Source organism: Sceloporus undulatus, chromosome 2 (genome assembly GCF_019175285.1).
Source record: "Sceloporus undulatus isolate JIND9_A2432 ecotype Alabama chromosome 2, SceUnd_v1.1, whole genome shotgun sequence".
Taxonomy (NCBI): Eukaryota; Metazoa; Chordata; class Lepidosauria; order Squamata; family Phrynosomatidae; genus Sceloporus; species Sceloporus undulatus.
The window spans coordinates 234,326,747-234,344,128 of record NC_056523.1 but is presented as its reverse complement, the minus strand read 5'-3'; positions in this window follow the sequence as shown (position 1 = coordinate 234,344,128).

The following is a 17,382-nucleotide window of genomic DNA, read 5'->3' as shown; positions in this document are numbered from 1 at the left end:
GAGCAGAAGTGCACATGCCTATATGATTGTGTGTGTGTGAGACAGAGAGAGACAGAGAGAGAGGGAGAGCAAATGAGTGAAACAACATTGCATGAGGCTTTATAGATGGATCTTACAGCATCCCTCATAATTTGCACTTAATGCATAACCACGTTTGCAAGTGTGCTCCTTTGGAGTTTTCCCCAAGAAGATGCTAATTTTGTACGAATAGTTGTACGCCCAACACAATAATGTTTTTTTTAAAAAAATCACACACATACATACACAGAGCTAGTAAGCCATTTGTAGACTGTAAACATATGTTTAGAAAGGTACCAAGTGAGACGAATCATTCCCAAAGACTAGGGATATATTAAGAAACCTTGAAGTGCTTAAGCTGATTTGTATCCTGCATCTTTCCACTGGTGTAAAGGATTTTATCTCTAGCAGCATTGATTCCACCATAGTATTTTCTGAGTATTTATGCAATTTGGGGGTTGTGCAGGTATACTTGACTGATTGGTTAGTCACCACACTGGGAAAGGGAGGGAGATCAATGAACATTACTATTGGGATATTAGATTTGTTAGGATTCCAAACAAATTACTTAAAACCTAAGGGAGAACACCCTGACTGATCTGGTTTTAGATTGTCACTAAGAGTAAATTTTAAAAGGAGGTGATGAATAAGACCTTTCAAGAAAAGCCCAGGCTGATCTGTTTGCTATAAATTAAGATCAAAAGCTGCCACTTTGCTATATAAGTAAAGTAAAATAGCCAAGTTAGCGGATCTAATTTTGCAAAAGGAATCTGTGCATTTTCTTTCAAGAGTCCCCAGTGAGGAGAAGTTCCTGTCCGAGCTAAAAAAGAAGAAAGGTTCACAATCCATGTAATGCCACTCTCTATAAAGGAAATTAGTCGTCTCCTCCCGCTACTTTTTAAGAAAGGGCCAAGCTGAACCCAAAGATTGTTCATATTTCAACCTAAGTATTTCTCGCTCACGTACACACACAGCAGGACTCCCTGAAGGGTACAGATTAAACAGCTGGGGTTATTTGAAAAACTATCTGAAGCTTTCCTCCTAGCCAGAAAGAATCGCACTATAAAGATAGATAATTTGAAAGGGGAGGAGTTTCCCCTTTTGGTGCTGTACCCCCAAAAAGAAAGATTCTTTTAATAACTAAAATGGCTGTTACCATTATCTGTAAGTCTGCAAGAACCTCTCCATACAAAGTTCACCAAGTAGTTAAGTTCACCGTGTGAACTATTAAAAATACAAACTTATTTCTTTTGAGAAGAGAGCCTCTAGGCATTTTGTACATCATATGGGGCAGACATTTTAGATCCAAATTGAAAGTATCTGATATCATAAACAAACCTGGGATAAAGAGAATTAGGATGACTTTTCTTTTGTGCAAATAAGTTCAGAAATTCAAGTCATTTTCCACCATCAATAGTCGACTTTCAGAACATTTGACGTGCTTTCATTTGTGGCCAGCCTTCCATTTTAATTGTTTTCCATTTTGTTCCAATTCATTATAGCTGCTTCCCTCCTTATCTTAATTTCCTGTGGTAGTTTCTCTTTGCAATAATAATAATAATAATAATAATAATAATAATAATAATATATTTATTTATATCCCGCCTCTTCCGTTTGGGGATCGAGGTGGGTAGCAACAGAATTGCTATACAAAAACAATAAAACCCACAAAACCTTGACTCAACCCTCCCTCCCCAACTATAAAATTGACATAATAAAACATGATCAAAATATATATCAATACTACAAGATTATTCTACAATCCGCAAAAAAAGATCAACTGTTGCTGGGCGGTAAGAAATATTAATTGCCTAATCTATATCGCCTTCAATTTGTTGCTGTTGTGTGCCTTAAAGTTGTTTCTGACTTTCGGCAACCAAAGGCAATCCTCTCACAGGGTTTTCTTGGCAAGATTTGTTTAGAGGAGGTTTGCCATTGCCTTCCTTTGAGGCTGAGAATGGGAACGTTACTTGCCCAAGGTCACCCAGTGGGTTTCTGTGGCCGAGAAAAGATTTGAACATTGATCTCCAGAGTCATAGCCAAACACTGAAACGACTACAACACGCAGGCTCTTAAAAAGAAAAAAAAATATCATCAATTGAAGTAAAAATAGTCTATAGTACCTTTCTGTCCTCTGGCTTTTAAATTTTATTAGATAGTATTTTTATATAACAGCGCAAACAACAAAAGCCTGTGATTATGGACACCTTATGTCATAAAATTAAAAGTAAAGGTAAAGGTTTTCCCTTTGACAAGGTTGTCAAGTCATGTCTAAGGGGGGCAGTGCTCATCTCTGTTACTAAGCCGAAGAGCCAAAGATGACTGTGATCGTGTGGCTAGCAAGACTGCACAGAACCTAAGTATTGCCTATTTAACTACTTGCACTTTTACATGCTTTTGAACTGCTAGGTTGGCAGAAGTTGCGACTAGTGACAGGAGCTCACTCTGTCACACGGCACTTGGGCCTCGAACTGCCGACCTGCCGATCTTGCAATCGACAGAGTCAGCTTCTTAACTGCTGAGCCATTGCATCCCTTTGACCTTACATCATAAAGTACAGTCAAAGCCTGGTAGAGTTACTTTTTAAGATTACAATTTCCATAAATCCTGTACCCAGCACAGCCGTTTTTATGCATATGTGTTTTATTTATTTATACCGGCCCTTATCTTTAAGGTTTAATACTAAGAGTCCGGAGGTCGCGCCAAAGCCACAGTCCATTCCTAAGCACTGGAGTGCAGCTTTGGTGCAGCTTCTGGATTCTTAGGATGCATGCATCATTTAAACAGCATACCTCCAAAGAGACCCGAAGCAGCTTTATTTTGGCTGTCTGTAACAGGCCATAAACTTTTAAAATGAGTGTTTTTAATTGCTTTTGTTGCTTCATTTTTAAAAATTTTGTATTGTGAATTTTTTGGGGTGCTGTGTCTTCTTTTTGATCTGTGCTGTGAACCCCTTTGAATCCCATGTAGGGATATAAATAAATAGATGTCACATCACCATATTTACACATCTAATTGATTCCCAACATTGATTCCATTAAGTATATGCCCTCCCAAAAATGGTTTACCGATGGGTAACAAACTGTGTTGTTCAGTACAATTTCACATGGATCTGACTTTAAATTGGAACCCTACATTTTATCCCTTGGAATTGCAACTAGTTCGCAACAAACAATAACTGTGTAAGAAAATCTGTTCTTCAGAGACTGTATAAAAGGGCAAGATCACATCTCTTCAGAAGTTGTTAACAATTTATTGGAACCCAGATTTTTTTTATCCCCTTAGTATTACATCTCCACTGAATGGCTGATCCCATGTCAGTTTCATGAATGCTTGCTGATAAGGTAGCCATCACACGATCGTTTCATCTCACTGACATAATTTTTTAAGAATCCAAAGTAGATAGCAATGCTTGCTGTCACAATTTAACACAGTGAGCTTGCCACACTTACCTCATTTGCTTGTAATACCTTGCACTTTAGGCAGCTGGTCCACAGATGAGTGCATTGGTCCTAGAACACAGGCAGGGAATCAGAAAAGCACATGCCTTGCACTGTGGGCATCCCTGCCATATCTGCCCTAGCTCTTAGTACTATAGCAAAACAAGTGGAAGTGCTGGGCCCTGAAAGTCAGTTGTAGAAAGAATATTACATTTAGCATGGGAGATCTTTTTTAATCTCCACTAATTGTCAAAATTAGTAGAGTTTTAAAAGTGGTTTATTTTATTTTATTTTCAAATCTGTTGCTGGCTTAATGAATTTTTATTTTCAGATCAGTTGCTGCTGTCGGCTTAATGAATTTTTTTCTTCTCATTTGCTATCAAGTGCCTCCAGAACTAAGTGTCATACAAAAGTCAGGTAATTTAGCATAAGGATAAAAGTAGAATTTATAGAAACTGCTGATGTCTGGAAAATGAAAGGGCTGATAATAGCAATTAATGATTGTGAAATCTGATGCTCTTTTTCTGTCAGACTTTTTATAACCAGGCTTAAAAGGGGAGAAAGATTAAAATACTTATTGATTGACCAATGGGGGGAAAGGTAAGGTTTAAAAGCAAAGCATTGACCAATACGTATTATATTAATTAAGCCCTTCTCACCATTGTGAATAAACAAGAACTGATAACTTGTACCTGTAAGTTCCTGAATTGATTCTAGATTGATTGTTCTTCAGAGGCCAAAATACCAGCGTCATCCGGAAACCATTCTTCAAACTGATTCTTTGCATAGCTGGGTCAAATGGAAAGGATTGCCACCTTAAAATACACAATTTTTTGTTCTGCTCCATACATATTATCTGCCATGGGGTCTACACAGTTTTCTTGACTTCTATACATGCCTTGGGGTTGTGGGAAGCAATGTTGAAGAGAGCTTGCAGTATCAATTCATATTCAGTGAAGGACAGAACACTCCTCTTCATAAATGCCATCTGCAAAACTTCACTCTTGGAGGAAGCCATCATGTGCTATTGTCCTTCTGGTGACATCAGTGGAGATTCACGTTCCTGTGCAGAATGTGACCCAAGGCTGTTGTTGTTGTTGCGTTCCCTCAAGTTGTTTCTGATTTATGGAGACCCTAAGGTGAACCTACCATGGGGTTTTCTTGGCAAGTTTCTTCAGAGGGGTTTTTCCATTGCCATCCTCTGCGGCTGAGAGTGTGTGACTTGCCCAAGGCCACGCAGTGGTTTACATGGCTGAGCCAGGATTTAAACCCTGGTTTCCAGAGCCATAGTCCAATGCTCAAACTACTATACCATGCTGGCTGCCAGGAGTTAAAATTAATTCAGAATTAATTAACCTAGACCATTCATAAAATTAATTCATCAAGTACTGAATCAGGGAGAATGTGTTTGGCACTAGTGTAGAGGTAGTATATTGGGACACCAAAATGAGGACCCGCATTCATAGTTAAAAATGAATAAGATACAGACAACTGAACAGATAGAATAGCCCTACTAAAAATCACATTTATAATAATTAAAATTAAGAAACTAGGTTAAAATACTAGCTGACTACAAGATTCAAAATAGTTCTTACAATTGATTTTGGTACCTAGATCATGGCTTAGTAGCAGCCAGGGCAAATTTTGCAACCATAACTGATTATTATCGGCTAATAAGATAAAGATCTGCTCAAGAGGAGAACGTTTAGAGACGAGAGGGTGAATATGATTAATTTGCAACTGATGAATTGAATTGAAATGAATTAATTGAATCTGCAAAAGAAATTTGCTTTGGGAAGTTAATTTGTATTTTTTTTTTCAGTGAAAGATACTAGAAAAACAATGCTCTAAACTGGGCTATTTATAAAATATTATCAGCCACGCTGATCCATTAGAATTTTTTTAAAACAAAAAATGATAGGGTATCAGAAACAACAACAACAAAACACAAAATAGTCACTATGCTTTCTAGAACTTTTTCCTGTTGAATAAAAATACATTCTCTTCCTGTCCACCTCATTGTCACCAATACTCACAACAGACCATGAGGCAACAGCATGATAACTTTGTGATATCCCTCCTATTTAATGAGGCTGCACCTTGGTAGCATCAGTAAAAATAATTTTAAAATGGCTGTAATGCCACAACTTAATGAAGTAACCACAGATCAAGTTACTATTGTAATGTAAACTAGTTACTTCCAGTTCTGGCAACTACAGAGTGAGTTCCTGATTTAGATTGTCGTTATTTTTTGCAGTGGAGGATAGTTCCTGTGGGATGCAACAGGGTACTTCTTTTCAATATGCCTAGCTGAGCTGTGAAAAAATCTCACCATTGGCAAGAGTTTAGATGAGACCAGGCATCACAGGATGGTGTGGCGGTCTGTCAGTGTGCTCAACTTTCTTGCAATCTTTCACTGTCAGTGTGCGACTGCAACACCAAGGGGGTGTTCTCACTAAACGATTTAAAATACATCGATTATTTTAAATCCGATACAAAATTACCCTGGTGTTATCCCGGGTTCCGAATCGGGTTTTTTTATTCGTTCCTATTTACTAAATGATTCAATTTATTTCTCCGCTAGCTTTCCTATTTATAATAAAGCGGTGTGTATATAAACCGGTTTCATCGTTATTTCGCTCCCATTTACCATTTTTGGGGCTGTCAATCATTGTGACGTCAGCATGACGTCACATTAATCCGGAGTAACATAAACCGGTTTATTTTTACCTTGCGTTTCCATTTCATTGACCGTTTGTAAATCGCTGAGTTTCTGTTTTTGTCATTGTGAGAAAAATGTCTCTGTCCAAAACTCATGCCCTTTCTCAATGGACATCAGTACCAATGCACAACAGGACCGATGTACAATGCATCATGTTGGTCCTGATGCTCATAGCACTAGTCCTGATGTGCCATGTACATTGGGCGCACTTGTCGGTGTCCTGTTATATGTGTGTGTGTCTTGTGCCTTCAAGTCAGTTCCAGCTTATGGTGACCCTAACAGGACTGCATCATGTTTTTTTCTTGGCAAGATTTGTTCTTCCCTGAAGCTGTTGCCGTCAAGTTGTTGTTGTGCACCTTGAAGTTGTTTCTGATTTACAATGACCCTAAAATGAACCTATTACAGCTTTTTCTTAGCATGATTTGTTCAGAAGGGGCTTGCCTTTGCCTTCCTCTGAGGCTTGCCCAAGGTTACCTAGTGAGTTTCAATTGCTAAGCAGGGATTCAAACCCTGGTCTTCAGAGTCACAGTCTAACACTTAAATCATTGCACCATGCTGGTTGTCTTATCATCATATAACAGCTGCGTGAGTAAACTTCATGCAGGTATTTGACAACTTATACATAAATCTCTCATTCTTTGCTCGCTATATTAGTTCTTTATGTTCACTGAATGGACAGCAGTCAGTAATTTTTTAAAAGCTCTCCCTTTATTTTTGCTTTTCTTCAGTTGAAGACTGATGTACTTTATTGATTTCCCAAAGTGTAACAGGGACTACGGGGCCAAGGTAGCCTTAGTACTGAAGAATTTTGTTGTGATAGTGGTTGTTGTTTTTACTCCAGCAAAACTGCAGGGGCCAATTCAACAAAGGATCTCTGGCTTCTAGGTCAGATAAGAGGAAAACTCTAGGCACCATAATGGACCCCCATGAAAGTAGAAAACCTGCAAATAAAAAAGGCTAGGTTTTTTTTTTACTAGAGAGATCACTCTCTAGGAATCTCTAGGTCCTCCAGGACAACTCTCTGATCAATATCTGCTGGAAGCTGACCATAGAATTGCACTGGCAGACCTACAAATGCCTAGAGAAGTGCTCACTCTAGGAATCTTTGGATCCTACAGCATGTTTTGAAATGAACATAGCACCATCCATGAGACTCAACATCTGTTGGAAATGGCTGCCAACCTTTTTGAGCAACACGACTATCAAAATAAAGCAACGTGAATCTGTGCATTCTGAGAGTGATGTATAGGGGTTAGATTGATATATGTGGACTACAGGGAATTGGATTCAAAATATCCATTCAGTATTGAAGTTGAAAGGGTGACCATAGCATGGTCTTTGTCCATCAGCCTGACCAACCTTGCAGATATGTAGTTGTATGCATATGGCAGCAAAGGTTGCTGTGTTTTGTAGTTGCTTGCTGGGGCCAAGCAAACATGCAGGAGTAATCCCCCCCCCCCAAATCTATTATTCTGGGCCCACAATGAACATTATACCCATGAGAAAATATAGGATGTTTGTGAATTTGAAATGGGATTTCCTTCATTTCTCTCACATTTTCCCCACAACAGACTTGAGTTTTACATGTTTAATATGAACCAAATGTCAACTTGTCCATGGAATTTACTCCCAAGTAACTTTGCACAGGATTGCAACCAAAGTCACACAGCTGGTAAAGACATTCAGGGAGATTGATCCATTCACAAAAACTCAGGCAGAGTACTTTGCAATAACAATAACAACATAAAACTCTTCAGTGAAATTATATGGGAGGAGGATGTTTTAAAGACATTTTCTGGTCTTGGGTCTGTAGTCTTCAATGGCTGAGCTCATCTGCTTATTGGAGACAGCAGAGTAATGTCAACTGAAGACCTGGTCCTTGAACTTTGTTTTTCTTCACTGTGGGTTTTCCTCCAAACTCAGCAGTTCTCTTTTTTTCCTTTCTCTCTCCCTCTCTGTCTCTCTTTTCTCTCTCTTTCTTTTCCTCCCTCTCTCTTAAGAACACATCTGCTCTCCTAACTGAACTGGGAGGAGGGACTGAACCAATTTTTCGCTTGAGGATTTGGTTTTTTGATTTAAATATTTTCTTCTAATCTCATGCTTCCTCTTTAACTTGGCAGCACAGTGGAAAGAAAAACAACGTCGTCCCTACTACATTGTTTACAGCCTGTCAAGAGGAGGAATTTGGTTACCTTTTCCAAATGGTGCGGTGTGGGCTTGTTGTTTTTTAATCTCCCAGCCATTTACTTAGGGGCTTCATTTTAATGGCATGACATGACTGACCATGGTGAGAAACCACAGAAGAATAAAAATCAGGATGAAATATAGAGGTTGAATCTGTGCTGCTATTTAATACAATTTTAAAAAATTATTTTCTTAGCTTGCGGTGGCAGAAATTCCCAGCAAGTGATACATCCTGAAGTATTAAGGAGCATGTAATCCCCCACCTAGAAGACTCACGATTCCTTTAATGACAGGTTCATGGGCGTTTAGGGAACACTTCACCCATTCTCTACCCCACTGCAGAAGGGAGCAGTATTCAGTATTTCAAGATGAAAAATGCATACCTACTTCAAGTTATGAAAACAGTTACTAGGAGGGCTGAGTGCACCCTTCAACCAGGGGGGCTGCAAGTCCTGAACTTCTCATTTTGCTTTGCAAAGCCTGATGAACTTTTGTTAATTAAAAAAATATTTCTTGGTTGGTGGGTTGTTGTTTTTTTCTTGCAAAAATCTCTGGGAAGAAGGCATGTTCTCAGGGACCTGAATGCCTGTGTTTTACATTCACACACACACACACAAACACATGGAGGGGAAATCCCCCAAGCACACCTTTCCATGTGGGGAATGTGTGTCCTCCCAGATGTTGGTCTGCAGCTCCTATCATCCATCGCATTAGCTATGCTGGCTAAAGCTGACAGGGTATGCAGTCCAACCATACGTAAAGGGCCAGAACTTAAAGCAAAGGGCCACCCATACTTTAATACACTCAAATAGCAGATAAATCAGTATTAACAATCATGTTGAATAGAATTCTAGGTTAGTGGTTCTATTGTATATTCACAGTGGACTCAGGACCACATTATTCCTGAGTATTTCACACACACACACACACACACACACACACACACACACACACACACACGGTGCTACTGTGTATTCCGATGATAATTAAAACCCTCCACATTCACAGGATTTTACAAAATACACAGTTATACACAATATCTTTGTATGGATATGAAGAATGGATGAGCGAATAAAGGAAATGGCACATATTATGTACCTTCAAGTCAATTCTAACTTATGGTTAGAACACCTAGGGTGTTCTTGGCAATATTTGTTTGGAGGTGGTTTATGATCACCTTCCTCTGAGAATGTGATTTTCCTGTAGTTAACCCAGTTTTGTGGCTGAGTGGGGATTTGAACACTTTTCATCCAGAGTCCTTGTCCATCACTCAAAGCACTACACCACCCTGACTCTCATTCAAGAGTGGATGATAAAATAAAGGAAATTACCCTGCAAGGTGTTTAAAATGTGGTGTAACAGAGAAAGGTGATATATTGAATCAGACTGGAGAGGCAGCAGAAGGACCTACGTACAAAGTGAAGAAACATTGGCCTGTTACAGACTGCCAAAATAAAGCTGCTTCGAGTCTCTTTGGAGGTATGCTATTTAAACGATGCATGGGTCCTAAGAGTCCGGAGGTCGCGCCAAAGCCACACTCTGTTCCTAAGCACTGGAGTGCAGCTTTGGTGCAGCTTCCGGATTCTTCAGATGCATGCATCATTTAAATAGCATACCTCCAAAGAGACCCGAAGCAGCTTTACTTTGGCAGTCTGTAACAGGCCATTGGCTATGAATGACAAGGCTGAGTCTAAGTAAAGGATGCTAGTTTAAAATAGAAGGAGCTAGAGCAAGAGCTAGATCCTTGTGGGATCACACCTGTCTCCTCAACACAGCTGAAGAAACTACAGCAATATATCTCAGATTCATAAAAAGAAGAACTCCACATGGACCCCATCTGATGACCTGTGCACAGAACTAGACTCCTACATAGAAAGTTTCCGCTGCCTGGCCCAGACAGAAATAATCAATAAGAAACACAATTTACAACAGAATCTCAGTCGCAAGGAACAAGATGTCATACACAGTCTCAAGAACAACCCCAATATTGTCATTAGAGAAGCTGACAAAGGAGGAGTGGTAGTCATCATGGACAGATCTGCCTACATACAGGAGGCTGAGAGGTAACTGTCCAACACCACATTTTACAGAATCCTATGTAACGACCTCACAGGCTGCTCAGGGAATTTCTCATGGAGGCACAAAACCAAATCCTTATTGACACATCCCAGGAGCTCCAACCTGACACATTCTACCTATTACCCGAAATACATAAACAAGGCAACCCTGGACCATCTATCATCTCCAGCATTGGAACACTTAGAGTTGGTGCTTCCAAATATATGGACAATATCCTTAAACCATATGCCACCAAAAACTCAGCTATGTGAAAGACACCATGGACTTCCTACAGAAGATACAATCTATCTACAACCTTCCAGGAAACACCATCTTAGTCACTATGGATGTGGAATCCCTGTACACCAACATCCCACACAAAGATGGACTACAAGCCACCAGGAACATCATTATAGATGGGAACCTATCCGACCTAGCCATTCAGGTCTGCCAGTTTGTTCTCACACACAATTACTTCACTTTTGATAACAATATATACTTTCAAGTTAATGGTACTGCCATGGGCACATGCATGGCACCACAATATGCCAATATCTTCATGGCCAACCTAAAACAACACTTCCTTAACTCATGCACCAAGAAACCGCTCATCTACCTGAGGTATGTTGATGGTATCTTCATAATTTGGATTCATGGAGAGGACTCACTCAAGACATTCCACCAGAGTTTCAACGACATCCACCCCACCATCAACCTCAGCCTGGAAGTATCTACTGAACAAGTTCACTTTCTGGACATCACAGTACAGCTACAAATTGGATAGATAAGCACCACACTATATCACAAACCCACGGACCACTACATCTACTTACATACCTCCAGCTTCCATCCTGAACACGCCACTAGATCCATAGTCTACAGCCATGCTCTCAGATACAATCACATCTGCTCAAACTCACAAGACAGGGATGCCAAATTCAAGGAATTACAACAAGCGTTGCTCAAACTACAGTATCCACCACATGAAGTGAAAAAACAAATAAACAAGGCAAGATGTGTACCCAGAACTGATCTATTACAGAACAAAATGAAGAGGGAAAATGACAGAACTCCACTATTGGTCACATATAGCTCCCAACAGGGATCACTCAGGTATATCATCAATGAAGTACAACCTATTCTGGACAATAATGTCACTCTTTCAAGGGGCCTTGGTGGCAGACGTTTACTCACAGACAGCCTCCAAACCTCAAACAGGTACTCACCTACAGGACAACACACAACACAGATGGCGACACAGGTACTAAGTCTTGCCACAAACCAAGATGCCAGCTCTGCCCACACATTTATCTAGGAAATGTCATCACAAGACCTAATGGTATCACCCACAATATTAGGAGGAGCTTCATGTGCTCATCCTCCAAAATGACCTATGCAATACTGTGTCAGCAATGCTCTTGAGCACTCTACATTGGACAAACAGGCCAATCCCTGCGCCAGAAGATAAACGGACATAAATCAGACATTAGGAATGGGAATACACAAAAACCAATAGCAGAACATTTCAATCTTCCTGGGCCTTCCATCTCAGACCTCAGAACAGCAGTCATTGAACAAAAGAACTACAAAGGTAGTTTGGAAAAAGAAACAGCAGAACTGGAATTCATCCACAAACTACAGTCCCTCAGCAATGGATTGAACAAGACAATGGTTTCCTGACACACTACACACACTTCAACACCATCCTCAACTCCATCCTCATGGGGGTGCTCTACATTCATCTATTCCCTTCACCACAGCAGGCTAGTCCCATTGCAAAACTGGATCTGCCAGTTCATCTCTATGCACAAAGACTAGTTTCCTTTGTCTTTGTGCACTAATAACCATTGTTGAAGTTGGACCTGCAACTTCATTTCCATATACAAAGGATTTGTAATTTGAATTGACATCCTCACATACCAATGGCATATATATATGTCTGTACCTGGCTTCCACTCCACCAAATACATCTGAGGAAGTAGACTGAAGTCCACGAAAGCTCATGCTGCCAATTTCTTTTTTTTTCTTAGTCTCAAAGGTGCTACATGTGAGTTTATTTGAGGAATCAGAAGTATATATGCAAGTGTCTGTTCCTTACATATAACTCTAGTAATGTGAATGGAATCATGTCCCTTTCAGCAATGTAAGTTGAATTTGGGGAGATCATTTTGCTGCCACTGTTAGCCAACTGGAGATATGCCAGTAAATCCAGATCCACAAATGCCCCCCCCCCCCCCAATAACTATGTGAAGGAAAAATAGTGTTGAAAATAGTTATTGAAGTACAATCTACAAAATGAATCACACAAAAGAATTTTCTCTAACCTCTTTGTTTTGTTTCTTGGGATGACTGGTTCATGTCCCATCCTTTACCATTAGGTAAAGAAAGTCCCTTCCCAGCATGATCAGGCTAAGAATTCCTCTTGTGAAATGTTGCCTTCATTTCTCAGCAGTTGGCTCCATATCTCCTCTGATGAACAAATGAAGCAAACCTGGAATTTTGGGATGCCTGACACCAAACCCACAAAGCTCTTCAGAGTAATGAACAAGTCAAGCAAGAAAAAACCCATGTGTTATCTCTGGTCAGCCAAGCTGAGACATTGCCTTTGGACGTTATGCAAGGGAGCACAAATGTTGGAAGTTGGCCAAAGTATACTACTAATGCAGCCTCCAGAAAGACTGATGGTACAGCACCGTTCCTACACCTACGCTATTTAGATAGTTGATAAATAATGTAAAGCCTGCATTTCTAACCCATCTTTCTCTCCCTGTTGTTTTATTTCATTGCCACTGTGTAGGGACTTGTTTGCACAATGCTTGGTCTGGGAGAAAGCTTTGTGGGAGGAAAGGGAGAGCAACCTTAGTTCTCCCTATACAGCAATGGGCCCTGCGTTATATACTGCCGATTAAATCAACAGATAGTCGTGAACACAGGAAGAATCAATCTACCCCAGTATTGTCTACTGGCAATGGCTCTCCAGAGTATCAGGCTGTGTTTGTCACACAATCCTTATAACTGAAGAAAGGGCCTGAACTTGGGAACTACTGTGTTCACAGCATGTCTCTAGCACTGACCTATGGTCCCCTCCTTTGTGTTCAGTTTAGCATTGCAGATGGAATTACCTGCAATTATCCCTTGCCTGTGTTTAATACAGAGGTGACCATCTGGATGTTGTTGAACTGCAACTCCCAAGAGACCTAGCCCATAGAGCCAATGGTATGGGGTGATGGAAGTTGCAATGTACCAATATCTGGAGGACCGTGAAACTCCCATCACTTTAAAAGGAAGGTTGCTGAAGTCTTTTTGTTCTAAGGGGAGCACATGGTTTTATTAATAAACTGGCATATAATTTTCATCCAACTAAATTCTGGTCTGCATCTTGCCTTTGTTATTTGTTACTGTGTGCCTTCAAGTCATTTCTGACTGAAAGTGACCCTAAGGTGAGCCTGTCATGGGGTTTTCTTGGCAAGTTTCTTCAGAGGAAGTTTGGCATTGCCTTTCTCTTTGGCTGAGAACACGTGACTTGCCTAGTGGGTTTTATGGCTGAGTAGTAATTTCTATTTATTACTATTTACTAGCATTTATTTCTATTTACTACTATTTACTAGCATTCCTCTGGGGCTGAGAGCATATGACTTGGCCAAAGTGATCCAGTGGGTTTCATGGCCAAGCTGAACCCTGGTTTCCAGAGTCATAGCCCAACACCCACACCACTATACCACACTTGCTCCCATACTGTGTTGGTATCAATTGACAGCCTCCCCTTGAAGTATTTTTGGTGCTGCTTCCAGCATGCCACATGCTGTGGGAAAGCCAGTTGGTGTGTGCTAAACATTACAGTAATGGCGTGGAGAAGGGGCTTTGGCACCACTATGTGCAACCTGCCACATGCGGTGTCTGTGCAATGAGAAGTTACATGAATGTCAGGAATCAAACTGGAGCAACAATTCAGCAAACATGTTGCACTGGTTTCTCCCAGAAGATTTAACAGAGAGTATGGATGGAATAATGGCGACTTATGGGCACAGTATGCTAACTGGAGCATAATTTTTCCAGCTTCCTTTTATGCCTTTAGCTCCCTGAAGGCAGAACACAGTTTTGTCTTTCAGAGAAACATTTTCTACGAAGCACTGAAGCCTGATGTTTCTCAAAGTGTCAGGTGCAGTCTCCGTCCTTCCTGCATGTTTTATTGGACCAAGAGCTAGTCATTCCAACACACCTTAGAAATGCCTAATCTGTGCTATATGGGATGTCAGAGAACATAGTCATAGCTCGAAAATTTTATTTTGAACTACAACTCCCAGAATCTCCAAAATGGGGGGGGGGGGGCTGCAGCCCATGGATCCTCCATGACTGCCCACCGCCACCTACATATCTTAGAAGTGCATACCCTCTAACATTTCGCATTCACAGGCAAGTGTGGCCAACAAACATCAGAATGTGGTCAAGATGACAAAAGTTATTAATGAGGAAGAATACGCAAACTAAGTGAGGCTGCAGCAGTTTGCTTTTGCCAGGGCCCACTGGGAAGAGCAAGATTGTGGCTCCTTCTCTCCTATTCCTCCAGTGAGTCAAATGAGTGCAAACCACTTTTGCATTTTGAACTCAATTTGCAACAATTGAAGAAAGATGAGAACAAAGGGGGAAGCTGGAGAAGGAGAGAGAAAATAGGACATTTTAAAAGTAGCTGGAAAAGTTGGGATGACAGCGGATTAATCAGGACTGTTCCTGGGATAGTTGGAGAGTATGAAGATCGACCCTTCAGATGTCAATGAATTAGTCCCATTGTCCCTTATTACTGGCAGGTCAAGCTAAGGTTTGACCTATGGTCTTAAGGTAGCCAGAATCCAATAATATCTGGAGAGCTGAAGGGTGTTTTTTTTTAAAGCATACCATGCCAACACCTGTTTTGAGTGAAGATCTGAGCAAAGAAGATCTGCACTCAGGTCTCTTGACTTCCAGAGAAACGTGTTTCTAAATTAGTGGCTTCTTAGCTTTGGCTGCATGTGCACAGAGATAAACAGTTATTTTTTTGGGAGTACAGAGGTCCACAACAACAAAGTTCAAATAAGAAAACAAGAAGAGTTTTCAACAAATCGCAGCATAGGTGCAGTTTGATTTTTGTTTGCTTGTTCTTTCGACATAAACAAAACCTTTTAAGAAAGCACCTGACTATTGAAGATTGAGATAAAAAAAGGAATTGTGCCTAGAGAAGAGGGGAGGGAGTGTTTAGTAGAAATGTCAAAGGTAGAAGAAATCCAGTAGAAGCAACGTGATACCTTTTTAATCCCCAGGGTCTGGTTCAATGTAAGCAACTCAGCTTGTTCTAGGTTCTACATCAGACAATGAATAAAACACTACAATGGATTTGTATGGAGCATCTCTCAGGCAAGAGGCAACATGAATAGTTATGAAAGGGCCCAGTCCTTTTCTGTATTTCTCTTATTTTATTTCACCACAATCCTGGGGTGGTAGGCATTTTAACTGAAATGAGAAATAAGATCTATAAAGGTTTCCCAGTATGAAATGCCTTCACTGCTAGGTAAAAAGCCCCCCCCCCCCCCGATCTCCTTGGCCTGAGAGAAACCACTCTATCCAAAGCCAGTGTTCAGAAAAGTTACTCCATAGATACTCCTCCTGGAATCCTCAGCCAATAGCCATGCTGGCTGGGGGAATCTGGGAGCTGTAGTTGAAAAGGAACCATTACCAAGCTTTGTCCTTCCCCAACCTGATGCTCTAAAACCGGGTGACCAGGCATCCTTCTTTGCCGTGACATGTCCAGGAGGAATGTCAAAATGTCCTCCATTCTGAGCATAGAAGCATGAATTTGCATTTATTTTAGTTTTTTTTTTGCTTTTCTTTGGCAATGCCCCACATTTTTCTTGAATGCCCTCCATTTTGCAGTGCTTTGTCCTCCTTTGCATTTAGGATATCTGGTCACCCTGCCTTCAAATGTGTCAGCTTACAACTCTTTTCATCCTCAACTAGTGAGGGATTACGGGAGCTATAGTTCAACCAACGTAGAGATAGACCCTGATCCGAGACTTGCTTTGTTCAGCAGTGGGGGAAAGAAAACACCTGAGTACTTCACATCTTTCTGTTTCCGATGTTTTCTGCTTGTTATTCTCTCTGTGTGTGTCTCAACTGATTCAGGGTCACATCAGTATTGCTAAAGGCAGGCTCCCTATCTTGTTCTGTTGACCAGGATCTAACCTGATGACACACAACTATTTCTCTTGGAAGTGATTAATCTGTTTAGCAATCCGTCCCCCACTTTCCCAGAGTTCTGAAAAACATGCACATCCCGGAATCTATGAGTCCCAAGAGAGCCTGTGACAAAGGGAATGCCGTTTCAGCCCTGACTCATCTACCAGTCAGTGCTTTTCTTTGGAACATACTTTTATTTTCCCCACTTTTTTGAGACTCTCGTTTGCTAAGAGATGGAACAAAAATCTATTCAGCAGATTGGCACGACCATGTGTGTACACACATCACTCTAGGCAACTCTCTCGCCCTCTCTGTCTTCAATTAAGCATGATGACAAACTCTGAGAAAAAGTTCCCCCTGCTGTTCTTCTATCCAGCCCTATCCATTTTCTATGTGCACTTTAGACAAACTGGAACCTGTGCAGAACACTGTGCATTGGCATCATGAATGGCATGGCAGAGCATGGCATGTGCCTTAGGCAGAATGAGCTGTAGTCCAAATGCCCTAAAAGTAGTTTAGTTGTGTTATCATTGCAATTTCTGAATGCAGTTTCGTACTTTCCCATTTCTCAAGAGTTAATGTCAGTTTCAATTTCTTTGAGTGTTGGACTATGGCTCTAGAGACCAGGGTTCAATTCCCAGCTTGGCCATGAAACCCACTGGGTGACTTTGGGCAAATCACACTCTCTTGGCCTCAGAAGAAGGCAATGGCAAACCTCCTCTGGACATATCTTGCCAAGAAAACCCCAAGAGA